This window comes from Arachis hypogaea, chromosome 14 (assembly GCF_003086295.3).
Source record: "Arachis hypogaea cultivar Tifrunner chromosome 14, arahy.Tifrunner.gnm2.J5K5, whole genome shotgun sequence".
NCBI lineage: Eukaryota > Viridiplantae > Streptophyta > Magnoliopsida > Fabales > Fabaceae > Arachis > Arachis hypogaea.
Window position 1 is genome coordinate 45230854 of NC_092049.1, and position 6565 is coordinate 45237418.

The window sequence follows — 6565 nt, forward strand, 5'->3', positions numbered from 1 at the left end:
TTGTGGCGCCAACGTTTGCCTAAAAGCTTGAGGTCAAACGTTGGCGCAAGCTTTTGCTCTTCTCCAGGGTGTGTTTGTTGTGGCGCCAACGTTTGCCTAAAAGCTTGAGGTCAAACGTTGGCGCAAGCTTTTGCTCTTCTCCAGGGTGTATTTGTTGTGGCACCAACGTTTGCCTAAAAGCTTGAGGTCAAACGTTGGCGCAAGCTTTTGCTCCATCCAGGGTGAATTCAACTCTTCCAAAAGTTTGAGTTAAAGTTTGAGGCAAGCTTTTGTTCAAGCTTTTTGTTCTCTCTTGCTCCTTGCCATTTCTTCTTTCTTCAACCTTCTTCAAAGCTCTTTTCACCTATCATCAATCAACCAAGCACATCAAAGCTATGCTCAAAATCATGAGATTGTTATTCTTTCATAATATATGACAATTATAGCACAAAATCTCATGAAATTGTATTAATTTATCCATGGTTGATTGAATCAAAGGAAACATGAAATTCTACCCAATTGGCTTACTTATGGCTCAAGAAAGTGCATAAAATCAATTGAAAACAAAAGAAAAAGACTAGTGAAACTAGGCTAAGATGACTTGTCATCACAACACCAAACTTAAAGCTTGCTTGTCCCCAAGCAAGAAAAGAATTATTGAGAAGAAAGAATGAAATGGAAGAAGATGTTCATGCTAGCAGAGTATTATTGGTAGCTCATGGGATTCTATGTAGATATGTAAATACTCACTTCTTATTGACATTTAGGCCTAGAAAGTCTCCTTCAAGCATCAAGCAATACACTGCTATGACCTCTCATTATTCCTTTGTCCTTGACTATTAAATTTTTTTTATAAGCTTTAGTTCAGTGTCATGTGTAACAAACTCTTTTCTTTCTTTATGCTTGACACATTATTCACTATAGACACTTGGCTCACATTCCTTCTTAGAACATTGATGCCCAGCACCTCTTTGAGTTACTAAATGCCTTGTAGTTAGGTTGCTCTTGATAGTGGACTTTCAGTTGATGATTCCGGGTTAGTTAACCCAAGTCAGCAAGTGTTGATGCACTCCAAAGAACTTAATAATCCAAGCAGATCCTAGTACAAAGACACCACAGGCATATATTCTAAGGTTCAAGCTATTGGTGTCTAGCTTTGTTTCTTTTTATTTTTCTTTTGTTCTGTTGCCACTCTTTGGCTATTTCTTTTCTCTTTTTGTTTTTTTCTTTTTAACCTAGGACTTTTATTCTATTGAGATTCATAGACAGTGAGCTACCTTCTATTTAAAAGGAGACAGTCTAGTTCTTTTATTCACTAAAAGTGAGCTATCATACAATCACACATACATACCACCACTTACTTTTATTGTACTTCCAGCTAACAAAGAACTATCTCATTTCACATTCCAAACATTTCTTTTATTAAATTAAAGATGCAGGAGACAAAGCGTGCTTTTAGTTAAGTGAAAGTGAACACACAAGCACACACTTAGACTAGCTTACTTATTTTAAAGAGTGATTTTGCCTACACTAGATGAACACTTTAGCAAGTCATAAATCGAAGCATTTCTCAACCGCAAGAGTTAAGTATAGATACAACCTATTGGTTTGCAGTTCTTTTTGTTCTTCCTTCTGTTGTGCCCCTTTTGAGTTGTGGTGCATGATGTCTTCAATAGGTGGTTAGTTCCCTGCACAATTCTCAAAAGTTGCTTGCTTCTCAAGCCCTTAAGTGACTGGTCAGTATGTATGAATTGAGTGTGGTTTTTGGATTTAATTTGGTGTGGGAACACCAAACTTAATTCCTTGCCACTTCCTCTGATGCAACAGGTTGACTATACGTAAAATCTTGTGTCCTTGCTAAAGGTTATGGAGTTAAAATTAGAAAGCAGTTAAGTAGATGAATAATCTGTTTGATTGCTTAGAGCTAGTATTGTGCAGGAGGTGAGAATGTGCTTTTAAATGAGGTATTGGTGGAACACCAAACTTAGAATCCTTCATTCTCCCTTAATTTGTTTTTGGTGTGCAACACCAAACTTAGCTCCTTGCAATGCATACCAATTATTCAACATTTTTATTGAAAAGGCTATGAAAAGAAAACTACCTCAGGTTGGGTTGCCTCCCAACAAGCGCTCTTTTAATGTCACTAGCTTGACACTCTTCATTCTTTTTAAGAGGGCTGTAGGCTCTGAACCTCTTTTTCCTTGTCCCACTGTCCTCCTAAGTACAACTTTGCTCTGTGACCATTTGCTGTGAATTGACTCTTTGTTACTTCGTCCAGCAATTCAATACTCCCATAAGGAAAAACCTTGGTTACCGAATATGGACCAGTCCACTTAGATTTAAGTTTGCCAGGGAACATCTTGAGTCTTGAGTTGTACAAGAGTACTTGCTGCCTAGGTTTAAATTCTTTCTTCAAGATCTTTCTGTCATGCCACTTCTTGGCTTTTTCTTTGTATATCTTGGCACTTTCATAGGCTTCTAGCCTAAATTCATCCAGCTCATTTAGCTGCAACAACCTTTTCTCCCCTGCTGCTTCAGAGTCAAGGTTTAGGAGTTTAGTAGCCCAAAACGCCTTGTGTTCAAGCTCTACAGGGAGGTGACAGGATTTGCCATATAATAGCTGAAAGGGGGACTTCCCAATGTGAGTTTTGAAAGCCGTCCTGTATGCCCATAGTGCATCCTCCAGCTTCCGAGCCCAATCTTTTCTTGTACTTCCTACTGTCTTCTCCAAGATCTTCTTCAATTCCCTATTTGCTAATTCAGCCTGACCATTGGTCTGGGGGTGATATGGCGTGGCTACTTTATGAATGACTCCATATTTGTGGAGGAGTTTCTCCATCTGTTTGTTGCAAAAATGGCTACCACCATCACTCACAAGACCCTTGGGAACTCCATATCTAGTGAAGATATGCTTCTTAAGGAATTGAAGGACAATTTGTGCATCACAAGTGGTTGTGGCTATGGCTTCCACCCACTTTAAGACGTACTCCACTGCTACCAAGATATATCTAAAGGAATAGAAAGGGGGAAAGGGTCCCATGAAATCAATTCCCCATAGATCAAATAATTCCAATTCCAAAATGAAGTTTTGAGGCATTTCGTTCCTTCTTGTCAGTCCTCCTGCTCTCTGGCATTCGTTACATTGGTGAATATACTCTCTGGCGTCCTTGAAAATAGTTGGCCAATAGAAGCCACTTTGCAGTATCTTTGCAGCTGTTCTTTCTGGGCCAAAGTGTCCACCATAAGCTGAGCCATGGCAATGCCACAAGATATCCCTTATTTCACTCTCAGGGACACACCTTCTAATTACTCCATCAGAACATCTTCTGAACAAGAAGGGTTCATCCCACAAGAATTTCCTTGCTTCATTGATTAACTTCTTCACTTGTTGCTTAGAGAACTCTTGAGGTATCTTCCTTCCCACTTTGTAGTTTGCTATGTCAGCAAACCAAGGTGTTTGCTGGATCTGCAAAAGGTGCTCATCTGGGAAGCTTTCATTCACGGGCTGGGAGGATTTTTGAATTATTTCTTGTGGTAGCCTCGACAAATGATCATCAACTCGGTTTTCAGTACCCTTCCTGTCCCTTACCTCAATTTCAAACTCTTGTAGGAGCAATATCTACCTGATAAGTCTTGGTTTAGCATCCTGTTTTGACATCAAATACTTAAGGGCAGCATGGTCAGTATAAACCACAATTTTGGATCCTATCAAGTATGATCTAAACTTATCAAATGCATAAACTACAGCTAGCAATTCCTTCTCTGTTGTGGTGTAACTTTTTTGAGCTTCATTCAACACTTTACTTGCATAATATATGACATGATGCAAGTTTCCCTTTTTTGTCCAAGCACAGCGCCAATTGCAATGTCACTTGCATCACACATAAGTTCAAAAGGCAGCTCCCAATCCGGGGGTGTGATGATTGGTGCTGTTGTGAGTCTGTTTTTTAAAGTTTCAAAGGTATGCTGGCAGTTTTCATCAAAAACAAAGGGGTTATCGATCATTAATAGATTACTCAAAGGTTTGGCTATTTTTGAAAAATCCTTGATAAACCTTCTATAAAATCCTGCATGCCCCAAGAAACTTCTAACAGATTTCACATTGGTTGGTGGAGGGAGTTTTTCTATGATCTTAACCTTTGCCTTGTCAACCTCTATCCCTTTTCTTGAAACTTTATGACCAAGAACAACCCCTCGGGACCATGAAATGGCACTTCTCCCAATTCAAAACCAAATTAGTTTCTTGGCACCATTTCAAGACAAGAGTTAGATGGTTCAGGCAAGCATTGAAATTATCACCAAAAACAGAAAAGTCGTCCATGAAGATCTCTAGAAACTTTTCGACCATATCGGAGAAAATGGAAAGCATACACCTCTAAAATGTGGCTGGGGCGTTGCATAGCCCAAATGGCATTCTCCTGTATACAAAAACTCCAAATGGACATGTGAAGGCAGTCTTCTCTTGGTCCTTGGGGTCCACTACGATTTGATTGTACCCAGAATATCCGTCTAAAAAGCAATAATAGGCATGGCCGGCCAATCTTTCTAGCATCTGATCAATAAATGGGAGAGGGAAATGATCTTTCCTTGTGGCATCATTCAATCTTCTATAGTCTATGCACATTCTCCACCCAGTCACTATTCTAGTAGGGATTAACTCATTCTTCTCATTAGTGATGACAGTCATTCTTCCTTTCTTTGGTACAACTTGAACCGGACTCACCCATGAGCTGTCAGATATTGGGAAGATTATCCCTGCATTCCACAACTTCATTACTTCCTTCTGGACAACTTCCTTCATTGTGGGATTTAGCCTTCTTTGAGGTTGAACCACTGGTTTGGAATTGTCCTCCAAGAGGATCTTATGCATACACACTGCAGGGCTGATGCCCTTCAGGTCGTCAATGGTCCATCCCAAAGCATCTTTGTGAGCTTTGAGTACATCAAGAAGTTCTCCTTCTTCTTTTTTTGTCAGGGATGAATTAATGATCACTGGAAAGCTCTCTGATGTGCCAAGGAATGCATATTTGAGATGAGTGGGTAATAGCTTCAGTTCTTATTTTTGTACTTCTTTCTTCTTGTCTTGCTTTTCCTCTTGTTCAATAGAAATCTTGGCTACTTGTTCTTCTGTTGTCTCTTGACTTCCTTCTTGCTCTTGAGGATTGTCTTCCAACATTTCTTCCACTAAACTCTCTATCATATCCACTCTCATGTAATCCTCTTGCTCAGGAATGTGTTGCATTGACTTGAAAACATTTATGACCATTTGTTCATTGTGGACCCTGAAGATCATCTCTCCTTTTTCTACATCAATGATGGCTCTTGCTGTGGCTAGAAATGGCCTTCCCAAAATGATTGAATTGTTTCCTTCCTCTTCAGTATCCAAAATCACAAAATCTGCTGGCAAAATAAACTCCCCAACCTTCACCAACAGATTCTCTACGATTCCATTGGGTGTTTTGATTGATCTATCAGCCATGACCAATGACATCCTGGTGGGTTTAAGTTCTTCTATGGCAAGCTTTTTCATCATTGAAAAAGGCATTAAGTTGATGCTGGCACCAAGGTCACAGAGAGCTTTGTTGAGAACTATTCTGCCAATGGTGCATGAGACTACAAAGCTTCCTGGATCCTTGAGTTTTGGTGGAATGCCCCTTTGAATCACAGCACTGCATTCCTCGGTGAGCAACACGGTTTCCTTCTCAAGCCAACTCCTCTTCTTGTTGATAAGTTCTTTTAAGAACTTTGCATACAGGGGCATTTGTTCAAGTGCTTCAGCTAAGGGAATATTGATTTCCAGCTTCTTGAAAGTTTCAAGGAACTTATGAAAGTGTTGGTCCTTAGTCTCTTTGCTGAACCTCTGAGGGTATGGCAGTGGAGGTGTAATACTTTTTCCCACTTACTGTTGTCCCTGAATTGCTTCTTCTTCTCCCTTTTGTGAAGTGGTTGGTTGGTCTTCTTTCCTTCTTTACTTCTCAGTGCTCTTGTTTGGCATCACATCTTGATCATTGGCTTCCTCTGCCTGTGTTGGCTTTTCCTCCTCTATGGGCCTTTTGCTGTTCTCCACTTGCTTCTTTGTGGTGTCATTGTTGCTCATCAATGTTCTCCCACTTCTTAACTGTATCGCCTTGCACTCTTCTTTAGGATTTGGAACTATGTCACTTGGCAGGGAACTTGATGGTCTCTCTGTTGCAAGATGTTTAGATAGCTGACCAATTTGCCTCTCCATATTCTTTGTGGAGGCTTCTTGGTTCTTGGTTGTCATTTCTTGGTGTTTCCACATTTTGTCTATTAAGGTTTCCAGGTTAGTGATTCTTTGAGATTCTGGTGATGTTTGTGGTGGGTTGTGAGATGTGGATGGTGGATGGTAGGCATTTTGGTTGGTGGGTTGGTTATTGGATTGATAATGGTTGGAGTTGGGGTAGTTGTTTTAGGGTTTTCTGTAAGGGTTTTGGTTAGTTTGCTGTTGGTTGTGGTTTTGGTTGTTTCTTGAAGTGTTTTGATTTGAGTTCCTCTGCCATGGTTGTTAGTTCTGGTTGTGATTATTCCCCCATCTGAGGTTTGGGTGATTCTTCCAGGATGGATT